The sequence below is a fragment of the Micromys minutus genome (assembly GCF_963924665.1).
Source record: "Micromys minutus genome assembly, chromosome: 5".
Taxonomy (NCBI): domain Eukaryota; kingdom Metazoa; phylum Chordata; class Mammalia; order Rodentia; family Muridae; genus Micromys; species Micromys minutus.
The window spans coordinates 71,690,601-71,700,580 of NC_137974.1; the positions used below are offsets into that span (position 1 = coordinate 71,690,601).

Sequence of the window (9,980 nt, forward strand, 5' to 3'; positions counted from 1 at the left end):
TACAGAAAATGTGGTTAATTTACACAATAAAAGACTACTCATCCATTAATAATGAGGTCATCCTGAGTTTTGCAGATAAATGGATGGGACTAGAAAATATCATGCTGAGTAGTATGGGATACCCAGGTTATAATCTACAGAACTGAAGGTGATTAACAAGCCAAAGGACACAAGTGAGGTTACCTCAATCCCATTTGGAAGGGAGAAAAAAGTCAATCACGTGGAATAGAGGGACTAAGGGACCTGGGTTGAAGAAAGGACTTGTAAGCAAAAAGGTGAATATGATCATGTAATGGGGGAAGAGGGTAAACAGGAATAAAGTCCTGAGGGCCAGCAGAAAGAATGGAAACAGGCAACCATGGGAGATAGAAGGTGGTTGGACACATTTGAACGTACCAGAGACCCGGGAGGTTAAAGACATTCAGGACCCACAGAGAGGGAACACAGATGTAATGACCTACAGTGGGGATAAGACATATAGAACCCACCTCCAGCAGTATGAAAAGACATCAAGTGAGGGATGGGGTTGTTATCCCACAGTCAAAACTCTGATCCAAACAAAACACCAATGGCTCAAGCTCTAAGGTCAAAGATTAACAAATGGGACTTAATGAGATTGCAAAGTTTCTGTAAGGCTAAGGACATTGTCAAGAAAACAAAACGGCAACCAACTGAATGGGAAAAGATCTTTACCAACACCACATCAGATAGAGGCCTAATATCCAAGGTATACAAAGAGCTCAAAAAGCTAGACACCAGAGAATCAAATAACCCTATTAAAAAATGGGGTACAGAGCTAAACAAAACGTTCTCAGTTGAGGAACATCTAATGGCTGAGAAACATCTGAGGAAGTGCTCAATATCCTTAGCCATCAGGGAAATGCAAATCAAAACAACCCTGAGATTCCACCTCACACCAGTCAGATTGGCCAAGATCCAAAACTCAGATGACAGCAGATACTGGCGAGGTTGTGGAGAAAGAGGAACACTTCTCCACTGTTGATGGGGTTGCAAACTAATACAACCACTCTGGAAATCAGTCTGGCGATACCTCAGAAAATTGGATATAGTACTAACTGAAGACCCAGCTATTCCACTTCTGGGCATATACCCCAGAGACACTTTAATACACAACAAAGATATATGCACCACAATGTTCATAACAGCTCTATTTATAATAGCCAGAAGCTGGAAAGAACCCAGATGTCCTTCAGAAGATGAATGGATACAAAAATTGTGGTACATTTACACAATGGAATACTACTCAGCCACCAGAATCAATAATGACTTAACCAAATTCTTAAAAAAAATGGCTGCATCTAGAGAATATCATCCTGAGTGAGATAACCCAGTCACAAAAGAGCAGACATAATATGCAGTCACTAATAGTGGGAAGCTAACCCCAGAGGCTCGCACTGCCCCAGAAACAACTAAAAACTGTATGAAGTCCTAGAAATAAAGAAAACAAAACAAAACAAAAAAAAATAGTCATGCTCAATCCTCACCCACCAAAAACACATTGACAAAATCTGGGTTGTACCCTGTATTACATGTACTGTCTGCTCATTGTTAAAAAAAAAAAAAAAAAAAAAAAAAAAAAAAAAAAAAAAAAAAAAAACATCTTTACACACCAAGAAAACTTTGACTATTTCCAGGTTTCATCTTGTTTTTATGCTCATTGTTACTGGTGGAATCTTTATCACACTATCAAACCTTTAAAAAAAAAGTACTGAAAAAAATGTATTGTAAAATTTTATGCAAAAAATTCTTAAAATCTTTACATTTATCTTTGTTTTGTAAAATAAAGTTGTTAAAAAAAAAAAAAAAAAAAAAAAAAACTCTGATCCTTACTTGTTCCTGTCTGAAAGAACTGTAGAGATGGAAATAGAAAAGAGCCAGACAAAAAGAAGGTCCAGTGACAGGCCCAAAAGGGAATCCAGCTCAAGGGAAGGCCCCTTGGCATGACACCATTTTGACATTATGGACTGCTCACAAAGAAGGGAGCTATTATGAATGCCCTCTGGAAGACCCAATAAGCAGCTGAAAACGTCAGATGCTGATATTTGCAACCGACCACTCCACAGATTTTGAAGACCCCTGTGGTTGAATTTGTGAAAAGATAGAAGAAGCTGAGGAAAAGAGCAACCCTGTCTCAAATAACCTGGATCCTCATGATCTCTCAGAAACTACATCACCAATCAGGTAGTATACAGCAGCTGATAGGTGCCCCCCTCCAACACATATATAGCAGAGGTCTCTTAGGTCTGGGTTCAGTCATAGAAGATGCACCTAACCCTTAAAAGACAGGAGGCCCCCAGGAAGTTTAGAGATCTGGTGAGGTGGGTGGGTTGTGGACATTCTTTTAGGGATGGGGAAAAGATATTGGATGTAGTACAGTGGGAGAGAGGACCAGGAGGGGAAGAAAATCTGGAGTGTTAAAATAAAATAATAATTAAAAAAAGACAATGGAAAGATAAAAAGAAAATAAGAATTAACACTAGCAATCACTCCTAAAGATAATTTAATTTGGCATTATTAAATATTTCAAATCAAATCTGCATGTTTCTATATACTTATACCATTTTACAAGCTTAAAAACTCATTTACATAACATTCAATGTCATGCACAAAATGTTAACCTGCTTTTTCTTTTCAATAATTCATTTTCTTTTCAAAGTATTTAAAATAATATTTGTATTGTGTAAGATGTTTTGATGTTAGGAGGCAGATTTTTTCCAGCTTAGAACACACATTATAATGACAGTCTTTTTGTCTATTGATGAGTGTTATTCTAAAATTCAGCAGGCAAATACTGTCCATTGAGAGAGAGAGAAAGAACAAAATAATGCATATAACTGAATGTTTTTCTTTTGAGAAAATGCATTTCTTAGTTCTGAAAACTGAGAAAAGCAAAATTCATGCAGTGGCAGATTACATTTTGTTGTCTTGATTTCTGTGGCTGTCTTCATTTTTTCTCAGAGACTCACCAATTTATCTTCTCTTGCCTCCCTTCCATGCCCAAAAATTGAAAGCATATCTAGCCTCACAAGCCTAATAAGAGAGACCCCAAAAGCTAAACATCCCCCAACACCTCACACATTTCAATACTGGTATATAGCAGTGCAACACATAAGGTTTAGGCATGTTTATCTATAAGAGAAGAAATACATCAAATGTCTATAGTTTCTATAGGCTTATTTGAAATAAACATTTATGCATAAGACATATACAATTATTAAAACTCAAGAAGAACCAGAGCAAACATTTTAAATTTAATTTTATGAATAGAAATGTTCTCCAAAAAGTTTGTGATGACCAATACATGTATGGAAAAAAATGCTTGAATTCGTAAGTTATGAAATATCAACTAGAACATAGTAGAATGCTCATAAATGGAATGTATGCATATTTAATTCAGTAACAACTATAGATATATATTTGATAGTATCTTTTTTTTCTTTTTTGCTAAACCAAACTTTATTGATAAAATGGAAGTAGGAATATCTTACTAGGAACAGCAACAGATCCAGCCAATCATGATAGAAAAAAAAAAAAAGGTGGCAGTCTCTACTATGTAAGAAGTTGCTGCTTACCACTTAGTAATTTAATTTATGAACTCATGAAGAGGTGCAGAGAATCAAGGCATGTTAGCCCCAAATTGATAGATATTCTCATGAAGAGAGGACACCTGAGAGACAGGTGAGAAGAGTTGGCCATGTCACAAGCCAGTCTCTTGCTGGACACAAAGACAGTTTTCCATATACCCTAGATGCACATCTTTCTAAGTTTTTGGAATTCTTCATAATCATGTGCACATAATGTGCACACAAACACCTAGCTATGTGGCTGCTGCTTTCCCTGTCCCAACCCTGTGTCCAAATCCAGCATGAGCATGTCTGTTGTGTCACACAACAAGCCACATTTCCTTTATCAGTGACAATGATTTTAAAGCAGTTCATAACTAAACATGAGCACTTTGTACAAGGAAAAATCTACTTTACAAATACCAAAATCAAACAACATAATTGCTGGAGTCTGATATACAACATGAATTATAGTTTGAAATCACTCTTACATAAGTGTCACATTTACAATAATAAAATAAAATCCATTCTAGGCTAGCTATTCCATTGCTGAAGCTGTCATCCCTCACCCATGTCAGACCCCTTCCTTAAAGTCAATGATAGATGTTAAAGGCTCAACAAAAGTGAGCTGATCCTCCTTTGGAGGCAAAAGCTAATCTATGGCTAGAGGAACAGCTTTACCCCACATCATCAGTTGATGCAGAATCAGTATGGTCCTTTTTTTTTTTCTTTTGATAAGGGTTCATTCTATTGTAAATGGCTTCAATTATATGTTTGCCATTCCACCCCCTGGTGGGAGGCTGGGGATGTTCTTGTTGACTAACATGCTTATCACCTGGCTAAGGTGCCCATCACATGGACTAAGTCTGGGACACATTCCCCCTGCTTCCTTATGATTTCTTCTATTCTTCACTCCAGGTACTTGTCCAGCTCTGCCACCATCTTCACCTCTTCTGCTGAGACTTTAAGCACATTTGGAAAACAGATCAAAATCACACTCATGTTGTCTCGATTATACAAACAGGTCTCGACTGCTTCATTGCACACTTTCTCAAGGTCATCAGTGACTTTAAGCCTGAGTCTCACAAAGCCACAGAGCTCTTCGTTTCCCATGAGGTCCCAGATGCTATCATCTCCTTCAGACCTTTCAATATCATGGACATTGGGCTATGGTGAGACAAGATACACTGTGGGACCGTTTCCATGTATACATTTGTAATCAAAATCCCCAAGGGCTCTTGATGTAGCCAGAGAGTAACTGACATGCTGAACCATACCAGAGACCCCTGCATACTGAATCCATTCTTTTTCCAGATTACTTGGTTTATGGTCTAGTGTGAAGAAGTAAATTTTTCTATTCCTACAAAGAAAACCACTTGAGTCTCCACAGTTAATGAATTAAGTAGTTGGGGAAAAATTAAGACATCCACAGATGTTGATCCACTTTTATTTGCACTGTGTTTCTTCTCTGACATAACTCTCATGTGTTCATCAATTTTCAGAAAACCTGTTATGATTCCATTCTTTACATTTTCCACAAATAGTGCTCCTACTGACCCTTTTAAAATCCTGGTTATGGGTGATGTGATTTAATAAGTGCTCAGAGCAGTATTTGGCAACCTGAGATTCAGCATGCCCATCATATACAGCAAAGAAAGACCATGTCTCAACTTCATATGGCAAACCGATCATAGCCATATATGAATCTTTCATTTCAGCTCGACAACCATGCATGCTGCTTAGGCCATTTTGCAACCCATTCTCCTACCCCTGGGTATTATGATTTTCCATCTTTGGCTTGTCTAAAAGCTTTTTATTATGACTTGATCCTCTAGATAGTATCGCTCTATCAGAGCTGCACAGGTGGGTCTGGTCTCCAAATATAAGCTCCGCACTCTCGGCCAGCTCTGGGAGTCAAAAGAGCAGTAAATCTGCGTTTTAGCCCCAGTTCTGCCTAGATGTAGGGTAGCAATGAGCAAGAAACAGGAGACATGGGTTTGGAGAGATGGCTCAAGGGATAAGTTTGGCAGTTTCTTATAAGTACACGCCTTATTAGTAATTTCTTGGTATCTATAAAGAGAAATGGAACTGTTTTTAAGAAACTGCAGGAGAGATGCTGTTCGTACTGTCTTACGTGAGATAGTATGGCAAGAGTTGTGGTTATGCTTCATCATAGGCAGACAGATACATCCTGGTACGGTCATTAAGAAGAAGCATTAGTTAACCAGTGAAAGGCCTGAAATACTGATATGTCATTGGTACTTTTAAATATAATTTAGTGAGAAAATTTTAGATGAATAAAAACAAGATATGAGCTCAAGAATTTTAATTCTGAGAATCTAAGATAGTAAAAATAGAAAACTCTTTGCCACTTGTAAAGAAGAGATATGATAGACTGGAAGACACAGGGAAATCTTCTAAATATATAGAAACACTATGGCTGCTGTGTATATTGATAGGTAAATGGTGTTATACAATTGTTAATTTTTATACTGTATAACGAATGCTCCAACTACTGTTTTGTTTCCTTATAAATAACTTTCTCACTTCTTCTTCATTTGACATGTACCCCATCTGTTTTACTCTCCTTTCCTTCCTAACCTGTCCCTTGAGATGTCTTTTTTTACTTTCATGGTTCTTTTTCTACCTTCATTACATATACACATGCATGCATTCATATATGATTACATAAAACATATAAATGTACATTCATACATATATAATGCATACATATATTTATATATACATAGACTCAGATATTTAAATACATATTCTTCATATGAGCAAACATCATGCACTTTAAGTCTAATTTTTACCTCTAATGACCCCCAGTATTATTCAATTTACATCAAAAACCATAAATGTACTTTTGATTCCAGTTCATAAGTTGTTATTATCTATATTTATCTTGTTTCTGAATCCATCCATCTTTTGTTAGATATCTTAGTGATTTCATTTTATAGCTGTAGTGAATGATACAGCAGTAAGCAGAGATATACTTGGGTTTCTTTCAAATGTTGACCCACATTCTCTAAGATGTATGCCTACCGTTGCTCTGGTTAGATGACATTATACTTAGATATTTACAATTTTGAGAAACTTCCATGGAGATTTACATGATGGCTATATAATTTTTATTTTCATCAAACATATAAACATTATTTTAATTACTTCCTGCCCTTATCAGCATTTGGTTTTGTTTATTTTCTTGGTGACAGTCATTTCAGCAGGGTTGGTATTAACAACAATAGCTGAGTCTCAGTTTCCTTAATTGCTAAGAACATTGAACATTCGTTGACCACATTTTTAATTTCTGAGCTATCTTTAGTCACCAGAGCAAAATAATAACTCATTAAACCATGGAAGAAAGGCCTTATGGTGATTAACTCTTGAAATCTTTTGCAATATTTTAGATATTAATCTGCTATTTAAGAATCAAGAAGCCACAACCCCTAAGACCTTTGAGGCATGCCAACCTACACTGTGCCAAATGCCGTGTTTCTCTTATCACCTCCCGACAGAACTCTATTGCCCAGACACCATTTTATTTGCATAAACCAGGCATGCTGCAAGAGAAACATTCAGGCTAGATCTCCTCCCATCTCCACATTCCAATGCCCACTGAGATCTCAAAGGCACTCTTGGGTGCCCTGAGCTGCCTTGTTCTGTCCCTAGCTCATTTGTCACACATATTACACCAGAATCATCCAGGTTAGAACCCTTTCCTCACCCCAATTCCTAGATCAACATGCACTCCACAAAACTGGAAAATCTAAACATAGTGTAATATTATGTAGATAAAAAATACACTTACTAAAGTAAAATCAAGATTAGTGAAGTAATATAAATAATTTTTAACCTCTAAGGGAATAGATGCCATCATTAAACATCTCCAAACCACTGGATGGTCTTAACACTTTGTCAAAAACTAAGTGACCATAGGTATGTGGGTTCATTTATGGGAACTCAATTGTATCCCATTAATCTACCTGCCTGTCTCTGTACTAATGCAATACAGTTTTTATCATGATTGCTCTGTAATGCAGCTTGAGATCAGGGATGGTGATTCCCACAGTTCTTTTATTCTTGAGAATACTTTTGGCTATCCTGAGTTCTTTGTTATTCCAAATGAATTTGCAAATTGCCTTTTCTAACTCTGAAAAATTGAGTTGAAATTTTGAAATTTTCATTGAATCTCTAGATTATTTTCAGCAGGATGGTCATTGGAATTGCTTCCAAGTCTCTCTCCATTTAGTTTGATGTTGGCTACTGGTTTGGTGTATATTGCTTTTACTATGTTTAGGTATGGGCCCTGAACTCCTGATCTTTCCTAGACTTTTATCATGAAGGGATATTGAATTTTGTCAAATGCTTTCTCAGCATCTAATGGGATTACTATGTTTTTTTTTCTCTTTGAGTTTGTTTATGTAGTGGAATATGTGGATGTAAAAATAATTGCTGCTTCATCTTGCAATCAGCATGCAGAGGAATGCAAATCAATCAATTATTATCTAGTTATTTAAAACTATGTTCCAAGTGGGTCAAGACCTTCCCCATAAAAGCAGATACACTGAAACAAATAGAAAAGTAAGAGTGGAAGGGCCTTGAACAAATAGGCATAGGGAGAAATTTCCTGAACAGAACAACAATGGCTTATACTCTAAGATTAAGAATCAACAAATGGGACCCTATAAAACGGCAATGTTGTATAAGGCAAAGGACATTGTCAATAGAAAAAAAAGGGCAAATAAGAAATAAGGAAAAGATCTTTAACAATCCTACATCCAATATAGAGATAATATTCAATATATAAGACTTTTTTAGAGTTTTACTTTATTTTATTTATTTTATTTTTTTTACATTTGTTCAGGACTTTTTTTTAACAACTTTATTTTAAAAAACAAAGATAAATGTACAAGTTTTAAGCATTTTTGCATAAAACTATATGAATACATTTTTGTCAGTGCTTGTGTTTTTTTTTTTTTTTTTTAATGTTTGATAGTGTGCATTAAGATCTTACCACTTACAATGGGCATAGAGTACATGTAAAAACAGGTTGCAACTTAAGACAGTTTGTTTTGTATCTTGCGTCAGCCACAAATGTACATAAAAGAATTCAAGACTAGACTATGCATTTGATCAATTACTTCTATATAGAAGTAATTGATCAAATACAAAGATTTTAAGAAGTTAGACTCCAGAGAACCAAATTAGTCTTCTAAACATGGGCTACAGGGCTAAATAAAGAATTCTCAACTGAGAAATATTGAATGGCTGAGAAACATCTGAAGAACTGTTCAACAACCACAGTCATCAGGGAAATGCAAATCAAAACAACACTGAGATTCCACCTCATACCTGTCTGAATGACTAAGATCATAAACTCAGGTGACAGTAGATGCTGGCAAGGATGTGGAAAAGAGAAACACTACCCCATTGTTGGTGGGATTGCAAGCTGGTATAAACACCTTGGAAATCACTTTGGTGGTTCCTCAGAAAATTGGACATAGTACCACCTGAGGACCCAGATATACCACTCCTGAGAAAATACCCAATAAATGTTCCAACATATAACAGGAACACAAGCTCTACTATATTCATAGCAGCTGTATTTATAATAGCCGGAACCTATAGAACACCCAGATGTCCTTCAACAGAAGAATAGATACAGAAATTGTGGTACACATACACAATGGAGTACTATTCAGTTATTGAGAACAATGACTTCAAGAAATATTTAGGCAAATGGATGGAAATAGAAAATATCATCCTGAGTGAGGTAACCCAATTACAATAAAAATACACATGGTATATACACATGGATAACTGGATATTAGCCCAGAAGCTGAGAATATCTAAGATATAAGTCACAGACCACATAAATCTCAAGAATAAGGAAGACCAAAATGTGGATAATTCAGTCCTTCTTAGTTGGGGGAATCAAAATACTCATGGGAGGAAATACAGGGACAAAGATTAGAGCAAAGACTGAAGCAAAGGCTATAAAGTGACTGCTGTATCTCGGGATCAATCCCATATACAGTCACTAAACCCAGTCTCTATTATTGATGCAAAGCAATGCTTGCTGACAAGAGCCTAATATAGATGTCTCCTGAGAGGCTCTGCTAGAGTGTTACTGAAACAAATAAGGATGCTTTCAGCTAATTATTGGACTGAGCATTGGGACGCTCATGGGGGGTAAGAGAGAAAAGACTGAAAGAACTGAAGGGGTTTGCAACTCTATTGGAAGAACAATATTAACCAAACAGACCACCTCAGAGCTCCCAGGGTCAAAACCATCAACCAAAGAATACACATGGAGGGACCCATGGCTGCAGCCACATATCTAGCAGAGGATGGCATTTTGTGGCATCAACTTGAGAATAAGCTCTTCAT

The 9,980-nt window shown here is 36.4% G+C and overlaps 1 pseudogene across 1 annotated transcript; it reads right to left on the reverse strand.

Annotated features, from left to right (window-relative positions):
* Positions 1 to 4,493: 4,493 nt before the first annotated feature.
* On the reverse strand, positions 4,494 to 6,654 carry LOC308421184 (protein phosphatase 1A-like; annotated as a pseudogene). Its single transcript has 2 exons — positions 6,633 to 6,654; positions 4,494 to 5,491 (listed from the first exon to the last, which is right to left on the reverse strand). The product of its transcript is annotated as a protein phosphatase 1A-like (transcript).
* Between the last annotated feature and the right edge of the window lie 3,326 nt (positions 6,655 to 9,980).